Raw genomic sequence first — 21,902 nt, 5'->3', positions numbered from 1 at the left:
CTCTGCATTACTCCTGGTTGCATGTTTGTTTATCAATGTTGACGTCAACCATTTGCTAAAACTGTGTTTGGTAACAATTTCTGCCACTACAACTAAAGTTCATAGACATTTAAGTATTATCCAGTTTGTGATTGTTTGTCCTTTGCTTTAAAAACTCACTGCAACATTCTAGCACTGCATGTTTATATTCTTGTAGTATCACTAGCCAATCAGCTTTAATCATGATGTCATCATTTGCTCAGGTGATTGGCCCAAAACAACAAAGAAGCGTCACAGAGTATAATAGGCCTCATTGGTACTAACACTGATTTAGCCAGAATGCCTTAAAATGCTTTAAACTGGGGGTTAAAACAATGTTAAAACACATTTAAGTGTAGAAGTGAGTAGAGAAAGGAGTAAAAAGCTCAAAGAAAATCTTCAGACAGAGGGATGCACAGTTCCCTAGACAGATTTATTTACAGTCTAGCATGTATCTAAGCTTCATGCCTCCAGTCTGCTTCATAAGGTTACAAATGAGCCCATTAACACAGCAAAAAACTACCCTTTAAGAAACAGACAGCTGATACCTTATCTACATCAATCACTACCCCCTATGTGGAGCATAGACAAATGTGTGCAGCTAATGAGAGATGGATGTCGAGACCGAGAGAGAAAAAAGATTTTTTGCTAGAATGTGCATTAACACACATCTGAGTTAAAACACACACACACACATACTATTTCAAAAGGCTTCAGTGCACAGGCAAGTATTACTGAGTTTAAGCTGTTTAATTCATTTAACTTCCCATCTGTGTAGGTGTCCATTCTGCCTGTGGCATGTCATGCCCTCAAAAACACACATAATACAGTGGGGCAAAAAAGTATTTAGTCAGCCACCAATTGTGCAAGTTCTCCCACTTAAAAAGATGAGAGAGGCCTGTAATTTTCATCATAGGTATACCTCAACTATGATAGACAAAATGAGAAAAAGAAATCCAGAAAATCACATTGTAGGATTTTTAAAGAATTAATTGGTAAATTCCTCTGTAAAATAAGTATTTGGTCACCTACAAACAAGCAAGATTTCTGGCTCTCACAGACCTGTAACTTCTTCTTTAAGAGGCTCCTCTGTCCTCCACTCGTTACCTGTATTAATGGCATCTGTTTGAACTCGTTATCAGTATAAAAGACACCTGTCCACAACCTCAAACAGTCCAACTCCAAACTCCACCATGGCCAAGACCAAAGAGCTGTCAAAGGACACCAGAAACAAAATTGTAGACCTGCACCAGGCTGGGAAGACTGAATCTGCAATAGGTAAGCAGCTTGGTGTGAAGAAATCAACTGTGGGAGCAATTATTAGAAAATGGAAGACATACAAGACCACTGATAATCTCCTCGATCTGGGGCTTCACAAGAAGATCTCACCCGTGGGGTCAAAATGATCACAAGAACTGTGAGCAAAAATCCCAGAACCACACGGGGGGACCTAGTGAATGACCTGCAGAGAGCTGGGACCAAAGTAACAAAGGCTACCATCAGTAACACTGCACCACCAGGGACTCAAATCCTGCAGTGCCAGACATGTCCCACTGCTTAAGCCAGTACATGTCCGGCCCGTCTGAAGTTTGCTAGAGAGCATTTGGATGATCCAGAAGAGGATTGGGAGAATGTCATATGGTCAGATGAAACCAAAATAGAACTTTTTGGTAAAAACTCAAAGAATGCTGAGTTGCATCCAAAGAACACCATACCTACTGTGAAGCATGGGGGTGGAAACATCATGCTTTGGGGCTGTTTTTCTACAAAGGGACCAGGACGACTGATCCGTGTAAACGAAAGAATGAATGGGGCCATGTATCGTGAGATTTTGAGTGAAAACCTCCTTCCATCAGCAAGGGCATTGAAGATGAAACGTGGCTGGGTCTTTCAGCATGACAATGATCCCAAACACACCGCCCGAACAGCGAAGGAGTGGCTTCAGAAGAAGCATTTCAAGGTCCTGGAGTGGCCTAGCCAGTCTCCAGATCTCAACCCCATCGAAAATCTTTGGAGGGAGTTGAAAGTCCGTGTTGCCCAGCGACAGCCCCAAAACATTACTGCTCTAGAGCAGATCTGCATGGAGGAATGGGCCAAATTACCAGCAACAGTGTGTGAAAACCTTGTGAAGACTTACAGAAAACATTTGACCTCTGTCATTGCCAACAAAGGGTATATAATAAAGTATTGAGATGAAATTTTGTTATTGACCAAATACTTATTTTCCACCATATTTTGCAAATAAATTCTTTAAAAATCCTACAATGTGATTTTCTGTATTTTTTTTCTCATTTTGTCTCTCATAGTTGAGGTATACCTATGATGAAAATTACAGACCTCTCTCATCTTTTTAAGTGGGAGAACTTGCACAATTGGTGGCTGCCTAAATACTTTTTTGCCCCACTGTATGACACGTGTATGAGTCTTTAACCCCAACCTTTGACCCCTCACGCTTCAATTACATTACATTTGGACTCAATTATGCCTGTATTTAGCCTTGTCCACTTGCCATTTGAAATGGAATCCATGCACCCAGTAAAATAGAATCTACATTTACCACCAGCAAACATCTCAACTGCATATTATCTTGTTCAAAACAGTTTCACATATTATGTTATGTTCCACATATAATTTACGAATATTCATGAACTGTGACAAAGTATACAAAAATTATGAATAAACTAATAATACATCTTATTGGGTCTTGCTTCTACAGCAGTCATATCATATCATAGTCATAACTACAGCAGTCATATCATACAAAGAGAATATCATTCTCTCTGATTTCTCATTTTACAACACACAACACACATCCAGCTAAGCAGAATTAGCATTTCTTTCATGACAACTCTCGGAAGATTTTAGCATGGTAATGTACAGTATACGACAATGTTCATGTATTTGGTCTTGGTAGGATAGATCTGCTACACTGCTGCTGCTGAATTGCTGCTGCTGTTGGTTATTGCTATAGTTGTAGATTATTGCTGCTGCTGCTTCTGCAAAGCAAGTACAGAAACTTGCTACTGCCAATACATACGCAGATACGGTGCTGTGAGTATTTAAGACATAATGCTCCTGCACAAATAGCATGTATAATAACCCGTAGCAGATCTATACAGGTGGAGCTGGGGAAGGAGGAGTGTTTCAGAGGAACTCTGAAAGTGTGCTGCGAACTGTTCTAGTGAATGGTAACCAGCCATTTAAATGTAAAGCAGCAAGCTTATTGGCTGCATATGCAACATGAACCAATAAGCTTGTGCCAAGTAGTTTAACGCTGTGAATACCATCAATTTGTGTTAACGACCCATTAGCCTGTGCCATCGAGAGTTTCATGACAGAACTTGGCATTTTAGCACCAGTAAACATATAAAACTGCAGTTTGGGTTGTGTGTCTTATTAACAAAATATTCATAAACATACAGTAAATAGCACATTTGAAACTGTGCCTTGCATCTGTATCAGCCATACCATACTTTTTTTTTTTTTTTTTAAGGTTTCTTATTGGGCCAAAATAGTCACAATTGGGTTTTTAATGATACTTTTCACCTATATCTCTAATTTCTCATTATTATTATTATTATTATTATTAAGAAGAAGAAGAAGAGGAAGAATAATTAATATACATTAAATTGTTACTATAGTCAATTGGACACAATCTTAATCATGACATGGCTTCACAGAACTACAGTGAATAAATCAGGAACATTATTAGCTAATTAGTCACTTTTTCTCTCTCTTACCTGCTGACCTGTGCAGCTCAGGGTGAGCCAGGAACATTAGCTCATCAACTCTATCAAACTTTTCATCATTTTAATGCATGCAATTAATGCATAACACCTTCCTTTAAATGAAAACTATTTAGATAATTAACTTCTTTAGCTAATTAACTGCTTCAGCTTTAGTAATTTATATGGCACATCTATTTTGGTACGACGTGACTGGTGTTTGCAATGCTAATAAATAATCTGATCTAATATTGTCAGTGAATGCAGAACCTAGAGGCTAATGAATATTTGCCAAAGACTGAATGACAAGCACGTAAAAAATGGAATTTCAGTACAGTTCCCAATAATTCACTGCTAAAATTATTCTAACAGTGCAACGCAAGTATTATCTAATCAACAGCAATAGCCAAACTTACAGCTCGCTGTCCAGTGCCCAGTCTTGCATTACTTCTGGCTGTTTTCAGATATTATTAGAAAATAGTATAAGCTATTATATGCAACCATAATGCATCATATGATATATATTTAGGATATTTGTCCCCAGTTGTCTTGGGAACCATCCATCGCATTCTCTTTTTCACTATTTTGTAAGGTAACCAAGGTAATGTGTCACATGATCTTTGCTTCAAGGTTATATATTGAAGCCTAAGAGATCAGTGGCAGTCAGTAGGGGGCATCGTCGCCATAGTTACCACACACCTGCATTCAAAGTCATGTAATTAGTCACTTTATAAATACCTTTTGTCTTTGTAAACACTTTAGTGTTGGCAGCTCATTTAGAATCCCTGTTCCTTGCATCCACTTGGCTGGTTCGTCTGTCATGGCTATTTGCCATTTCTGGATTCCACTCAATCTCTAGATTATCCCCACACTCTGCTTAGACTGATCCCTTCAGGCAGAAGGAGGATGACAACACGCATCCACCTTTGCTCAGTTTCTAGTAGGCAACAAACTAACAAAAACAAATGAACACTATAAAACCACCAGAAACTCAGTTAACCAAGGTACTGAACATCTGCGGCAATCCATCATGCCTCCTGTATGTAATGCAACATCAGATGTCTTAAGAGGAAGAGCAATTACAGAGGCAACTTCTCTCATTAGCCTATGAGTGGTTCTCCTACATCATGAACTCATTAAAAATCTCAGTGAACCTATGGTTTTCTGTGGATGACTCAGGATCCTCATGGAGATGAGGTGAAACACTGAATTACGTGTGTTTGGACTCTGTTTATTGAATTAAAAATCCATTAAATGTTCATTAAAAGTTCAGGGTCGTTAAATTATGCTTTGGCAATACATTACATTTCAAAAGTCTGGGTTTAAATTTTTTTATTTGTTTTTAAAGAAATTAATACTATTATTCAGGAAGGACTATTAAAACCAATAAACAAATGGCAGTAAAGATGCACAAAAGATTTGTATTTCAAATCAAATCTGTTCATTTTAACGTTCTATTCATAAAAGAATCCTGAAAAAAATGTATCATGGGTGCATTATATTAAATTGATCTTATGAAATGTTTGATAAGCACCAAATCAGCATAATGGTTTCTGAAGGATGATGTGACTACTAAAAAATTAGCTTTGCCATCACAGGAATAAATTGTATTTCAAAATATATTAAAACAGAAAACAATTGCAATAATATTGCGCAATATTATCCTGAAGCTCTTTGATATTAACTTGGGTATCACCTTCAACTTGCATCCCCTGGACCAGTAGAAAGACTAAACCAGAATGTTTCTGAAGATAATACTGTAGCACTTCACAGCACATGCTTTGACTATCTTCATAATTTACTTGTTTGGTATAATTCTCTGAGGTGCCAGCAGTCAGTAATTGGATTAACCACAACAAACAAACATAAGACACCACTAAGATTATTAATGTTACAAAGAACACAGTACAGCAATAACAAATGGAAAAGACCAATTTAAGATTAATTTCTGAGCGCACAAACACACACACACACATTCAGTTCTGTACTGGAGTATGGTGGAGCATTGGGGGAATCACACCTACAGTGCAACAAAGAGAAAAGTTTCTGGAAAGGTTGAAATATTCATAATGTATGAAACATAACAATCTAAATATAATGACTTGTTTTCATATATGGCACCCCAAGTGTGTGAGTGGAGAAAATGGGCAGATAAATTGAATTCACAGAGCATGTTTTGACAACTTTAATACTTTTTGCCCAACTATTTCATGTCTAACAGCTTTATTTTCTCAGCATGCAGACTTTGCACTGCCGAAACTGCAAAACTAACACAATTCAGCCAACAAAAAGTGTATCCATAAGCATGCATAAGCAAGATCCTATAATTGCAGTCTGGTTGATAATGTATTATTAATTTGTGCAGTTGATCTTATACTGACTTGGATGTTTGAAACTTTAGGAAGGACATAAGTAATTAAATGACAAATAAGCTGGATTCAGAACAGAAGGGGAGAGAGAGAAACAGAGAGGGAGTGAGGGAGTTGTTTATCTTTATGCCTCACATAGACAGCAGTGATGGATCAGCAATTTTCCAAGTTGTTCCTCATATATTAGGAGACTCGTAGGCTTATTGCTCTTGGTTTAAACATTTCAATATCAAACAGCTACACAGCATACAATGCTTTGAATTCATAACAACATTTCAAAAGAACAGCAACTTGTTTCCAGATGTATGTACAACCTGAGGAGAGCTGGTTGCTGGATTATTCTCTTTTCCTTTTTTATTTATTTTTTTTTTTTACATATACTAAGTGACATTTACAAGCTACTACAGCACTACAGTAGGGCTGTGCAATTAATCGAATTCGATTATCATTCGCATCTCGTCAGTAAAGCCGGTTTCGTGATTAGCAGTAAATCGCCATCACCTGCTTTCAGATGGAGCGGCAGTTAATACACAGAGCCGTAGTTCACTGACAAGCTATGTAATATCGCGTTCATAATTGAAGACGAATAGCCTTCGATTATGAATGGGGTTTAGCGTAGCTTGTCAGTGAACTACGGCTCTGTGTTATTATTTATTATTATTATTATTATTGCACCATCACTGTATATTTATTATGTCTATATAAATACACACACATGCATATATATATTTAAGAAAAATTGTATGTTTATATATAAAATATATTTGTCTGTAATGTAAATAATATAAATATATACATGTAAATATTTTCAAAATATATACTGTATGTGTGTGTATTTAAATAAACATAATAAATGTACACAGTACACACACACATATTATGTAAACAAAAACTTTTATTTTGGATTTGATTCATCGCGATTAACGTTTGAGAGCACTAATTATTATTATTATTGACTTATTGGTTATTAATATTATTTATTATTAATCTATAAAGTTTGTGTGTGTGTGTTATGTATATGAAAATAAACAATGTTTTATGAAGAACAGAAATTATAATTTATCATCATCAAGTATAATTATTATCCCAATGTTAGAACAGTCAGTGGCTAAAAACAAAAATACCTTAATTGTTTATTAATATGAAGAGTCAACATTGTGCAAGTTTGTTTTTTTTGGAGGTAATCTTTGGGAAAATGCACTGACAGCTGGTATTCTGCAGAAGCAGTTACATATTTATAAAGCTGTTGTTAAACAGAGTGCTGGAGTTAAGTGACCATTATGAAGTGCAGTCTGAACTCCATAGATGAATCTCTTTCTAAAAACCAGCTGCAAAGTGTTTCAATTGATTTTTGACCTCATGGGGGGAAACAAACAAACAAACAGACCATTTGTGGTTAAGAAAGAGTGGCAACACAAAGGTAGCTAGCTGAATTCAAGATCAGAACCTATCCATCATAAACCAGTCTTGAACAGCATAACATAATAACATAATAACATAACATAACATAACATATAACATAACATAACATAACATAACATAACATAACATAACATAATATAACATAATATAATATAACATAACATAACATAATATAACATAATATAATATAATATAATATATAAACTGGTTCTTTTAACAGAGTGGACCAGATTTTAATGAACAAGACATGAGCATATCTTCCTCTGCTTGGAGTGAAAGATCTACCTGCATCCCTCAGGCCTGGTCACCACAACATGCAGTTCAATGAAAACGACAGCGTGAGGTGAGACAGAGCACACTCTCTGTAATGAACCCATAGCATCCCCTAATGAGAGTAATTTACTTATTGCAGGTCAAGCAGAGGCCAGTTTCTGTCTGCTACAAAAGACAAAGAACAGGAAGTAACCTATTACAAAAAGCAACAAAGTACACACAGAACTGTAGTTGTAATAACTGCACTGAGTCTAACATAATCTAAGCTTTGAAAGACATGATGATGACAGCAAAAACTTCAAGCAAACCTCATCCTTCGATCTGTTTGTAAGTTTGAATGACCCAGAGATCTGCAAAAATCACACAATCTCTGTGTGAGACGCCTTTCCACTGAGACACTGCGTATCGACAGCACTGAAACTGATAAAGAGCTCTTATGGAGAAAGCTTTGATTGAAGAAAAACTGGAGAGAGTGTGTGCGAGAAGGTGAGCTATTCTTTTATAGGAAAACATGTGACTCAAGGAAAGCACTTGCCTGACTTCCTGCCACGGAATATGGCTTCATAGCCCGATCAAATGTTATCAACCCAAGTTTACTGGAAAATGTGCCTGTGGTCAAATTTATGTAATATTCTTGCATATTTTACAACACTTTCAAAGTGAAATGTCCAAGGAGTGGTGCTTAAAGCACATTAAGTTTTATCCGCAACAGATGAAAGTGAACCTATCAATGTTTTATCATGTTGGTCGTTGTACATATCACAGCAGTTTGGGAATTAAATGTTCAGTGATTGTCTCTAAAAGGTTTATGATCTATTGCATTTGAAAATAATGTACAATTCACACTAAGCCCTACCCTAAACCGAACTATTTTTTAAACAACAGCAAACTTGAGATACCAAGTTTGAACCAATGCAACCATGACATTTTAGCTTCTAGATGTATTTGAGCTCTATTGTAACTCTTGTTTCGCAGGATTTGTACCAGAGCACTCTGCATCACAAGTGCAATGCTGTACCAGGTGAGCTACCAAGCAAGTTTACTAGCCATATGGAGCTAGTTCTGTGTTGCAAAACATCTGAATGTATTAGTTTACAAATCATGAACTATGGTAAAAGTATTTTGAGGTCATAACATATTACTGCGCAAGGAAACATTTAAAATAAGTCTTTATTTATCAACAATCTGCTCTTGTAATCACCATTTGTGTGAAAAGGAATAAAAGATGATGGTGGCCATTTTAGAGCTTTTGAAAAAAATCAGGCTTTCAGATTTGCACCATCACTTTCAGGAGCCTTAATAAAGAAAAATCAGAAATGATAGTTTTAATGTTTTATGATATTACATGGCAACAAGATCATATGGAGACTTCTATGTAAATTTTGTGCTTTTTAGATATATTTTTTTTTTCCCTCAGAAAAAGACAAATGTAATGTGACTGGAGTTTAAAAAGAGACCTCATAATGTCTCAAACTGTGCTCAGATCTACAGAGTATCAAGTACTAAACCAACATCAGATTACCTGAGCTTTAATCTTTTAATTATCCACCGTTAATGTAAAGTATATCAACAGTTTTCTCAGTTAAGGAACTACAAGGGTAAAAAGGAAATTGCAGCCTAGAACCGTTTTATTGGGGGGTTTGTTCAATCCAATAACAGTCAGTCTGTGAGGCCCCCTTGACTCTGACTAACATGTGGCCCTGCAATATATATGCAACGATGCCAGACACTTTCAAACAGGTGATTTGGCTGGTGGTCAGCTGTCTTGACCGTTTTGATCAGATTGGCTTTGTACCTATACTGTGACGTCACATTCAGGTCCGTTATATGTGATCCTAGACCACAAAACCAGTCTTAAGTCGCTGAGGTATATTTGTAGCACTAGCCAAAAATACAGTGTATGGGTCAAAATTATAGATTTTTCTTTTATGCCAAAAATCATTAGTATAGTAAGTAAAGATCATATTCCATGAAGATATTTTGTAAATTTACTACTGTAAATATATCAAAACGTTGTTTTTGATTAGTAATATGCATTGCTAAGAATTAATTTGAACAACTTTAAAGGCAATTTTCTCAATATTTAGATTTTTTTTGGACCCTCAGATTCCAGATTTTCAAATAGTTGTATCTTGGCCAAATATTGTCCTATCCTAACAAACCATACATCAATGTAAAGCTTATTTATTCAGCTTTCAGATTAAGACTGTTTTTTTGTGGTCTAGGGTCACATATTGTGTTTAGCAAGCTGATATCAGACAATACACTTTTCTGACACTGCAATTATCCAGTTTCTTAATCAATATCTTTCTTTTGTTGTCGAGACAAACATATGAACATTCCTAAAACCATAAATTTACCTGAGAAGCAAAACTGCATAAGGTAAGTTAGTTTTATGCTTAAAACAACTAAAAACAATTTCCAGTGGAGTGAATTGTACACTTCCACTAGATATATTCTGTAAAACCAGTCTTAATATCTGATGTAATTTTGCTTACTGTCACACCCCTGTGGACTGTTTGTTGTGTTTTCTCCCTCTGTGCCCATATTTAGTTATGATCCTGTTCTCATTATTAGTTAATCACCTTCATTGTGTTCACCTGTCTATCCCTCGTTATCTGCCCTATATTAGTTCCTGTCCATTGAGTTCTAGTTTGTCGGTTATTGCATATTTTACCCTGTTTGTGTGTTGGATTTCTTCATTTGTGGATTATATTAAATGGATTATTCTCTTCAACCTTCATCGTCGTGAGACTTTTGTGTGTGCATAGCACAGAGACCGTGACAGAATAACCGACCTAAAAAAGGAAAGTATAGCAGCGTGTTTCCCCTCGTTTTGTTTTCTGTTTTTGGCAGTTTTTATTTTTTTGTTATGGATGACCCTGCTGTCCTCGTCCTCCTGCTTTGTTTTCCTCTCCAACCCTACGCACTACCCGGACAACTGCCTCTGCTCATTCTATCGAGTAGGACTTAATGCCACCACACGAGCGCAGTTGTACGGGGATGGTCCTCGAGAGAGCCTCGCCACATTCATCGAGTGAGTGCTGGTGTCCTGCAAATCGAAACTCACCATGGACATCACGGATGATGACACCAGCCCCACTCTGGACCCAGAGCCCACCCGATGGCGCGGAGCTGCCACTGCCCACCGCAGACGGAGAGCCAGAGCTTGCCGCGGTCGTTGAGCCATGGCCATCAGGAGCAACAGAACTGACGATCGCGCCGGAGCCTGAGCCCCAAGTGTCTGACCTGGTGCGAGAGCCGACAGCACATGCGACGGTGGATACAGCTGTGGAGATTGCGGGGGCAATGGAAAGTCCTGCGCACGGCGCCACCACTGAGGGTGAGCTCATACTGGACTCTGGACTGTTAATCGACTTGGATATGGAAACACTCTTTACTCAACCTTCATCTGAACTGTCGGATTGGCAATATATATCCCACCCAACCTCCCTCTCCCACCGCCTCTCATAGACCTGTTCCCTTTCTCGACGCCATCTTCGCTGGATTCCGTCAGCCTCTCTGCTCCCCTTTGTGGCGTGGGATCGCTGCTGGTCTGCCCATTTCCAGCTCCATTGGCGTAGAGTCTGGAGGATCGCTCAACTCTGCCTCGGTCCTTCGACCCAGCGGCTCCATCCCACATCCACTCCTTTGTCCTCCGCTTTTCAGAAACTTATTTTGTGTTTGCACATCTTCTTTGACGTAATTTATGTAGTTTTATAAACGAGACCCTGGGTCTGAAGGCTATGGAGTTGTCAAATCCAACACATTTCAGCTTTAAGAGCATTAGTGAAATAAGCCTGTGTACAAGAGCTGATGAGCAAAATGTCAGTTCTTACATGCTGCTTGTTTGTTTGTAATTATACCTTTCTTTCAGACATAACGTGAAAGCAATACTGAAATATTTCCACTCAAACTGTTAAAAACATTAATCTCATATCCTATTTTTTATTTGCCCTCAACGAAATTGTGAATTTCCAGTAAATTCAAATATAAAGGTTAGTACACACAATCGTGTCCTCACAGCTAATCGTTTCTAACATTGGCTACTCCCATAATGCTAATTTACAAACTCACTGGAGTCAAATCCATAGCTGTTATCTATATGACTGTGATTTTGAGGCAGGATTGGTATATTTAAATAATGTCTTTATCTCACCTCTGCAAGAACCACAGGGCTGAAATCACTCTGAATGAGCATTAGTCAAAGAGCACTCTCAGCAAACATAAGCAGTGGTCTCTTGTGGCATTACATCAGCTTCATGAATAACTGACAGGTGAGGGTTGAATAATACACAATCCTTTTTCAACATCACTCACTGTTCCCTGATGAACAACCACAAAACCACAGCCCACAATCCAATATCATGGGCTAAGTTGCATCCACCTATACTTAATATAACTAATTTAAATAAAAAAACAAAATATAATTAATGTAATTCTACATAAAATCAATATGCTCAACCCAGAATCATTAGAAAAAAAAAGTTCACAGCATTTCAGAAATTAAATGTATGGTGACTGGCAATAAAGTAATAATGCTCTGAAAATAACATACCACCTACGCTAAACCATAACCTAATCATAACTGATAATGTCGATGAACTGAAAAGTGATGAGATAAAATGAGATAAAAACACATTTGCTGAAGCAGTCATTTGCTGAGTCTTTGGAGCTTTTTTTTTATAGTGACTCATGTTTTACAGGATTTGTACTCAAGTGCTCTGAGCAACTATACTATGTCAGAAAAGTAATATATGAAGCTCTTTATGTGATGCAAACATCAAAATATATTAGCAACAAACAATCTACTAACTGACAAATTAGTACAAAATTAAGACTGGCATATATTGATGACTCATCCTGCACTACACACGTTTTTATCCAATCAGATGCTCACCAGAATGACAATGTCCCGCCCCCTATTACCACCTTCACCCAACTAGCATGGAACAAATCTTAGTGACAGCAAACTGACTATTAAAAATACATAATCCCTTCAGTATGTCCCACCCAAACTTCCTGTTTCTATAGGAAATACATCAACAAGGAAAAAAGGGCCAAGACATTTCATGGGGTCTTATATATGGACCCTAACAATGTGTCTAGCAGCTTTTTAAAAATGTGCACATCAAACATTCGGGAATGAAAAGAACAGTTTCAAAGACCAAAGAGAGACCCTTTGAGGTGAGGTTTTTGGGGGGCATTAAAATGACATTTGTGTAATCTTGGCAAGGTACTTGATAGAAGGCTGAAATTGAGAATGGCTTTGCATGAAGGCACAGAGGGACAGCTTTCAAAGACACACGGTGAACCAAGGGAATTAATAGCTCTCCATGCACATGTGGCTGCAGTCAAAGATGAAATACTCACTGCCTCCTCATGTGGAAATGGTGCTTCATTATCAGCAGAGGGGAAACGGTCTCTTCAATGGACACACACTACACACTTCTGTTGTCTGCAGACCCTCACAGATTCCACTCAGCAATCTGAAGAGAGAAGGAGAGAGAGACAGAAACAAGCAGATGAAATGACAAAACATCCATGCTTGTTTGTATTTTTTGCCCCACACTCTTATTTCACTCATGCAGTGTCAGGGGAAAACACCGTCTGTTCACTGAAAGCATTCCCAGGCTAACATGGCTGTATAATGTGGTAAGGATGTTATGTGTCCCGTTTCTAGTTCCCAAGTACAAACTCTTTCTCCCACATGCAAGATAATCATCCTGTGAAGTGTTTCCAGGCTGGAAAAGAAAGAGACAGCAGGGGGGAAAGTGGAAAATGAAGCTGGCATCAAGGTTTACTTGGCTATGTACAGTATATCTTCCAGGTATCCTCTATCGGTTTGGGGACTGTTTGACTGGTTAAAGCTGAGAGACAATGAGTCACTGTAATAGACCTTGCAAGATAGTCTAGGGGGACCGCATATATAATCATTGTTCTTGTTCTTTTTTAATTAATAAATAAACACCACAAAATAAATAGGAAACTAGACACCTTCTGGTAAAGTTGTTTCTAAAAGTTATTTAGAACTTTGTCCCCCACTAATTGTGTTGATCCATTTAGAATAATTTTAAAAATATATATCCAATTAAAAACAAACAAACAAACCAAAAAAAAAACTCCTTAAGGGGGACTTTAGACCCATTGTACTCAAATCATGAATTCATTCATTTTAATGGTTTCCATAATGGAACAATTCAACCCAAAGATCACAGGTGAGTGCAATAGGCGAGAAGTGAAGTAAAAGTTTAAGCAGGAAGATTCTAAACTCCTATTGATTTGCGACTGCAGCTCGAGACAGAATAATTAGAACACAACTTCTCCATTGTTCCAAAAAGGCAACAGCAATCAGAGAATATAGGTCACCATAGACATTTGTGCTGCCACCGAGTTCACTCTAAACATGATTATAAACTCAAAACTCCAGGAAAACAATTAAGAATTCATGTGCTTACGTGCATCTGGGTGTAGAGGCTGGCACAGCGTTGAGATGTCAGTGTGTGTTTGTGCGCAGGGCTTTGCAGCCAATCGAGGGAACACTTGTGTCCCCTTGAGTGTTTGTAAGAGCCAGTATTTTGCATCATTAATGTTGTATTAACATCTTATTCTTCTCTTATTTTCCTGATTATTTGTGACCAAATTTGGCACAGGGTTTTAGTCCTCATACTAAATAGTGTAGCATGAGAGTGAGAGAGGGAATAAAATTAATTCTCTTCTGCCCTTCTTGTTTCTGACCTCTAACATTCAGCCAGTTCATTTTTTACTTTTCTTCATACAGAGTGTCCTCAACTTGCAGACTTTGATAAAGGACAAACTGTTTCCTTTCTCATTCTTCTCCTGCTTTCGCATACCACGGTTCATAAACCATGCACATCTGCTGATGATTTCTAATCTTTTACAGCCTCAGCTTTAAATACAGTTACTGGTACTTCCCTAATTCTATTTAGTGGATCAGTGGATCCTTTGGGGTAATGAGAAGCAATAAACAGCCCAGAACCACTTACCTAGTCTCACAGTTTCATAAAGACTGAAAATGAGGTTGACATTTATCTTTCCCATAGGTAAACAACCTAGACTTGAAATATGGCTATGCATAAAATGTACAGTAGACCTGTTCTGTAAATAATGACAAAATGTATTTGAAATGATGGATGTTATGATTAAGAGGAATGCAAATATCACTGCAAAAGTATTTTGTATGTGTATGTTTGATATGTTTTCCACAAAAAAATATAGTAAAATATAATATGTTATCTTGGACCACAAAACCAGTAAGGGTAATTTTTTTTTAAATTGAGGTTATACATCATCTGAAAGCTATATTTGTTTGAGATACAACTATTTTGAAATCTGGAATCTGAGGGTGAAAAAATAAATAAATAAAAAATAAAAAATCAATCAATCAATCAATCAATCAATCAATCAATCAATCAATCAATCAATCTATCTATCTATCTATCTATCTAGAAAAAAAAAAAAATGTAAGTTGTCCAAATGAAGTCCTTAGCAATGCATATTACTAATCAAAAATTAAGTTTTGATATATTTACGGTAGTAAATTTACAAAATATCTTAATGGAACATGATCTTTACTTAATATCTTAATGATTTTTGGCATAAAATAAAAATCGATATTTTGACCCATACAATGTATTGTTGGCTATTGTTACAAATATACTCGTGTCACTTAAGACTGGTTTAGTGGTCCAGGGTCACATATAATAAAAATCTATCTATCTATCTATCTATCTATCTATCTATCTATCTATCTATCTATCTATCTATCTATCTATCTATCTATCTATCTATCCATCCATCCATCCATCCATCCATCCATCCATCCATCCATCCATCCATCCCTCTCTCTCTTCCTCTCTCTCTCTACTGATTTATTGCACTTGTCGTGTTGAGAATTTAACAGCCAAATGCCACTGTTTTGCCCTTGGCATCATGACAGATGATACTGGCACAAATATCAAAATATGAAAGAAAAAAATGAAGTGTTTATCTTGTTCTATTCTTATAACTATACTATACTATATTTCTGCTGAAGGAGTGATTTAGTGCTCCTCTTACATAAGAGAGAAAGAACAGAGAGAATAAGAGACCAGGGAGGCCAAATAGTCTCTGTCAGACAACAAAAGTCAGTGTCCTTCTGACCTCTGCGTATTGACACTGTACTTTCATCACTAACCCATAACCAATGCAGTAATGACAAAGGTGGCCATAGCAATGTAGTATTCATGGAGCTCAAGGTGGGTCGTACCCCTGCTCTATGACCTCTGCTGCAGGGAGAAGCGATTAGTTCGGGTCACCTGCCACTGCAGCTTTTTATGCTAATGTGATCAATAGCTCTGCTCCTCTTCGACACACTTTCGTTTCGCAGGGCAGCGAGGAACTAATGAGCAGCTGCAGGACTTTTAATTAGGGGTCAGCTAAACTATAGGGATTTTCCAGAAGGCTGAGCAGGAGATAGCAATTGTTATCAGGGGAGAAATGGGTGAACTGCTGACTTTATTGCACACCACGATGCACCATGTATGAATTTAATATTATGAGTGTACACTATATACAGTACAGTGGTGGGCCAAAGAACAACTAACTTTCAGTTAGTTAGTTTCTCTGGGCCGCCATACAGGCTCACAAGTGAAAATGGCCAAAGAAGGGAGGGGGGCATTAAAAATGGGAACACGGCTGGCAGCAAGTCACAAGGACCACGTAATATTTAAAATTTCTCGTCATGGCCATAGTCATTGATTTTTCAAGTAGAAGCAGGAAGATTTCAGATCAAAACTCTAGATGAAGATAAATGGCCCATCATACTTTAGGTATAGTATGCAGTATTTGGGAGGTAAAACATGCTGTAAAATGACCAAAAACCCTGCTTTTAAGAACATTTTTTTTTATTCCTTAGAGTACTTATGGTGTTGTGACATGCACACATTGATTTTAATATTAATGCTCCTACGCCATCAGCCAATTAGTACCCTCTCTGACCTTGTCTTCCTGATTGATCGTCACTTTGTTGGGACAACCTAGTTAAGGGAAGTTAGATAATTGAATTTGCTGGTTGCATCTCAGTCTTTGGAAGCGCAAGACATCACCTACATGCCAATGAATCATCTCGACGGCTTCTCAAAAGAAAGCTCCTGTTGTATCCAACCTTTAGATGCACCTAGGTTTCTCGCCATCGTCGCAAATGTGATTGCAGCAAGTTATTTGCTCAGATAAAATGCTAATAAATCCATTTGAGGGTTTAATAAGAGGCTTAGACTGGATTGAGGATAAAGCCGTGACCAAGACAATAATACAAGGTACATCAAAATCCACAAAAAACTGTTTATTAACTGCTCATCACCGAATCAAGCGTTTTTTTTTTTTACCTAATTTGAATATATTTATTCAAGGTTTATTCACGTGTATATATTTATTCAAGGTGAAGTGGATGATGTTAGTCTGAATGTACATATGCATGTGTGTGAACAGATACATTTATGCCTTTTACCTTTATCCTCTAAAGCAGGGCACAATATACACAGACTTCCATCATCCACTTCACCTTGTATAAATATATACATACATAAAACATTATTATTATGCTAATGAAAGACCTGTAGGAGAAGAACCTTTCTGACACATGCAGCTCAAGCCAACTCCCATATCACCTCATGTATGACATTAAGGCAGATTTATATTTAATGTGGGCCAGACGCTCTCCTTGACCCACACTGGGGCTGCAAGGCCATCTTTTATTATAAAACTGAATGGCTCTGGCTGAATTACATATCACATTGCACAGGCAATAGATGGGAACTAGAGAGTTGGGGTGATGATACCAGGGCTGGGGAACTGTTATTGTTCATCCGGGAGTGTGATATTTGATTCGACCTGCCCATGACCTTATTAATCATTCATCTTTCGGCATAAGGTGAACTTTGTGGTAAAAGACAAGCCTGTGTGGAAATTATTCATTATTACATTATAGGTGATAAAGGAGTCAATTAACTTTTACTGGTGCTAGAGATTCTCCTATTACAGGAGGAGATGGTAATCTCTGCATCTGTATCTTTCGAGAAGGCATAATGATCAACAAGACTGAATTTGGATCAGGTGCACATTGTGTCCTTGACTTAAACAGGTGATAAAACAGCTATTTAATGAAATCCAAAAATTACTCGCTCAAAAATGAATATGTCAATGCAAACATTTTGAAGATTAGCAGAAAGGCAGTCAATACATGTGACAAGCTGTTTTCACACAAAATACTTAAGTATCGTAAGCATAGGCTACTCTCCTCCATTTACTTCTAGTCAAAACAAACAGCTTTTGGTCTCCCTGTTTATATGCATGTACACAGCCACCGAAAAGTTTGGGGTTGGTGCATTTTTTAAATTACTCACCAAGGCTACATTTATCTATAAATACAGTAAAAGGACTAAAAATGTAATTTATTCTTGTGATGCAAATCTGAATTACTCCAGTCTTCAGTGTCACATGATCTATCAGGATTCATTGTTGAACAAAGCTAAAAAGATAAGCATTTATTTTAAATATTATTAATTATTGTATGTGAAAAATTTGGACAAAAAGAGAAACACTTAAAAGAAAATAGCAACATTTATGCACAATATTTGTTTGCAAAGCCTCGAAGAAAATCACACATTTTATTATACAATTTCAGGTTTAAAGAGAAAAAATAATAAGTGTACAAAATAGCAAATAAATCATTAATAAGTTTTTTTTTTTTTTTTTGAATGACAATCAATCATTAGAAACAATAAAGCGTTATAACATTGATAAAGCATTCTAGTACAGGTACTTTAAATGAAACAAAACCGAGGCACAATATAATGTATTGTTCTGTTTCTCTCTTAAACCATGCATTATTGAAATGTGAGGATGCAGTGGTAAATTGAAAAAGAAAAAGCTGTTTGTGCTGAAACAGCTGGGGGATGTGCATATTGGGGGATGTGAATGCACAGTCGGATGCAGATTTCTGCTTCACTGGCTAAAGATCTTACTGTGATGTAATATTATGAGTTTGAGAGAAGAAAGTATGTGAGGAACTTTGCATATATGGATGTGATGCATGAGCATGTTATGCCTGTGGACGCAGGTGTGTCCTGATTTAAATGTTCATGCTTGTGGATGGCAGTTCATTAGAGAAAATCTGTTTCATTTTTTTCTCTCTCTCTTTCGCCGTGTGTGTGCTGTGTGGTTTATGGGTGTGAGCTACATTTCCCTCTGGGGTTCGTACCCTTTGCTGAGTGTTTCGCTGTGCTTTGGAAAGAAACGTACAGCTCTTCCAAACCTGAGGAAGATTAATATTTAATGCCAAAAGCAGTTTTATATTCCAAACTCCTCTCTCATTCTACCTTACACTTCACATTCAATTTCTCAGGTTTGCCGTCTCCTTCACTCCCTTGCCATCTCTTTTTCTCTCCCCGAGTTCTCATTAAACACCTCTTCATTGAACAGTGGACAGGAACAAGTCCAGACTGTCCTACACTGTCCCGTTCTGTGTCGATCTCACCTCTCACTCCATTTTCTCAGTCGGTGAATCTGAATTTCTTTCCCGTATAGCTCATGCCTTGCTTTGCCATGCTCACTGACTTTCTAGAATCCCCCAATGTCTATACAGTACAACACAATGCGTGAACTATATTTCATTACTGCTGGGCCAAACTACAGATATACGTACGTGCCTCTCTATAAATTTAAAGAGGCACAACATATTATTAAAAAGTATAAAAATAAATTGTGTGCCCAGGTTAACAAGATATATTGGTAAGCAAATCTGACTAGCTGCAACAATAGTAAGTCCTACCAGACATATATACAGTATACAAAAGCTTTATGACAAAACTATTTATATACAAAACATTCTTTATTAATATGGTTTTAATGCAAGAATAAATGACAGAAACCTGATATTTCCACTAAATTGATTGTAACAGAATATGAATCACTAAAACTTAAACAGGAAATCATTGAAAGTAGGTCTAATAAAATAAAATAAAATAAAATATCAATCCTGTTATTTTGATTTTGTTTAGCAAACGATTAAAGTTATCCTGCTACTACCGAACAGAAGTGCAATACCAAATTAACTATTGAGAGTGGTTATAAAGAAAGACAGGTAGAGGGAGAGAGGGAGAGTCTTTGGGGAGGAAGGGAATGAATGTTTAGCCTCACACTCATAGATGGCCCAATTATGTTGCAATTTTAGGCCACTTTGCTGAAAGTCTGCAGAGCTCAGTCCTGACAAAGAGGTCCATTAATAAGTATCAACATGCTCTACCAGAGCTACTTTGATCTCAGGCACATGTGAGAGAGCATATTTTCACAGAATGGCAACATTCAGGATTCATTCACATAACCCCTGAGTGCATAAATGTGTGATGTTAATCATGACCATGTGCTACATTCATAACAAAAACAAAAATCCCCTTGTTACTATAATTTGCACAAACATACCATTGTTATATGTCCCGAAAGTACCCAAACCCCACAACCATATGCGCATGGTGAGGATTTATCTTCAAAACCAGTTACTGGAATAGCCAAACCTGTTAATTAGAAGTGGGCGTCTATATACTTTTGGCCATGTAGTGTACTAGACTTGGCTAGCATCATGTATACCCATTCCAGATATGATTTAGATTAAGTAAATCGCACATTTAACATGTTTTAAAGCTGCAGTCCGTGACTTTTTTTGGTTAAAAATGATCCGAAATCAATATTGGAGCAAGTACATATCCAGCTAGTGTTCAAAACTATTGCCTTACTTTAGCCCGATTCACAACTGTTATCTTATAATAATTTTCTAATTTGAGTGGTACGGGAAGGTTTTCGTGGGAAATTTGAGCATGGCACTGCCCCATTACGTCACATCTGTAAACATAAAGAAGTTGTCCCGGCTAGTAGGCTATCGCATGTGAGGATCCTGCAGGTGGCGCATCGTTTATAGCCTTTTCTCACAGCAACTGGAATAATTAAATTTATCATTTTGATTGAGGATTGTAATCCAGAAAGTATTATGTGTTTATGAAACACATGTGAATGAAATGAAATTATATTCCAGTTTTATATGTGCTTCTGATTACAGATAGCCTGGAATTACACAAGATTTGTATTTTAAAGAAAACCAGTTTGAAGGGAGCATAGTTTGGTTTTTGGGTTAAAAAAATGTCTTAATATGAAATTCGAATGGTATGACGATTAGAGATTAGACTGTACAGAAATTGAAATCTACACGCTAATACACACTATACTCATTGTCACGCAGTGCTGATGTTGTTAACATTAATAATTTGAGAATAAAGTATAACAATAATAATAATTTGCACGGTTTGATGTGATATGAGCTAACCGATCTTTAGATTAAATCACCATTGGTAGCGTGATTTATGGTAATGCTTTTTTCCTCAGTTGGTCAGAACAAACGTGACTGACTTGTAACTTACTTGTTCAGATGACAATATCCGGTGAAAATTCTTATTTGGGTCACATATTCCAAGACGTAGACTAATCTGTGATTGCAAAGTACAGTAAACATCCACACCGGTGCGGTGACTGACTGCCATACATTCACCTCAAAACATTAGATTCATCTACGCTGAAGCTGTGCCAGAGTACAACCCCAGGCATGGAAATTAAATTCCGAAAGTACCTGCAATTCGAGGTTTTCAAACATAGATGGCGACAAAGAGGAAAAACTTACGGACTGCAGCTTTAAGCCTTGGTAAAACACCTTACAAATAAAGGTGACCCCCAGACTGCTACATATGGCAGAAGTGTACATAGGCTTATTCTTCAAACATTTAACCATTATTCTCCACGTAACACATCAGGATAATAACTAATGTCTAATATTAGCCATTTGAGTGTGCATGTACAAGTGAAGCAATGCTAGTGATGTAATGTGACAAATGCTCCCATTATAGTGTTCTAGTTTGTCTACGCTTCAAGCACGCAGAGTGGGGTCCAGTGGTGTACAGGACCCACCCTAAGACAAACAAATGTTTGCTGATTTGTTTTCCAGTGCTGGCTGTAGACTGACTGTAGGATTTATACTTCATAAACGACAAAA

The 21,902-nt window shown here is 37.2% G+C and overlaps 1 protein-coding gene across 4 annotated transcripts in view; it reads right to left on the bottom strand.

The window, feature by feature from the left end:
- Positions 1–21,902, bottom strand: part of dlgap3 (discs, large (Drosophila) homolog-associated protein 3) — a 200,952-nt gene that overhangs the window by 71,703 nt on the left and 107,347 nt on the right. For all 4 annotated transcript variants that reach the window (XM_058754475.1, XM_058754477.1, XM_058754476.1 and 1 more), the window contains one exon: positions 13,181–13,296. The gene's annotated coding sequence lies outside the window, so the exon portion shown is untranslated. The remainder of the gene's footprint in view (positions 1–13,180; positions 13,297–21,902) is intronic.

The sequence above is a fragment of the Onychostoma macrolepis genome, chromosome 19 (genome assembly GCF_012432095.1).
Source record: "Onychostoma macrolepis isolate SWU-2019 chromosome 19, ASM1243209v1, whole genome shotgun sequence".
Taxonomy (NCBI): Eukaryota; Metazoa; Chordata; class Actinopteri; order Cypriniformes; family Cyprinidae; genus Onychostoma; species Onychostoma macrolepis.
Note: the sequence above shows the minus strand (reverse complement) of the source record. Positions and strands in the feature narration are given on the sequence as shown.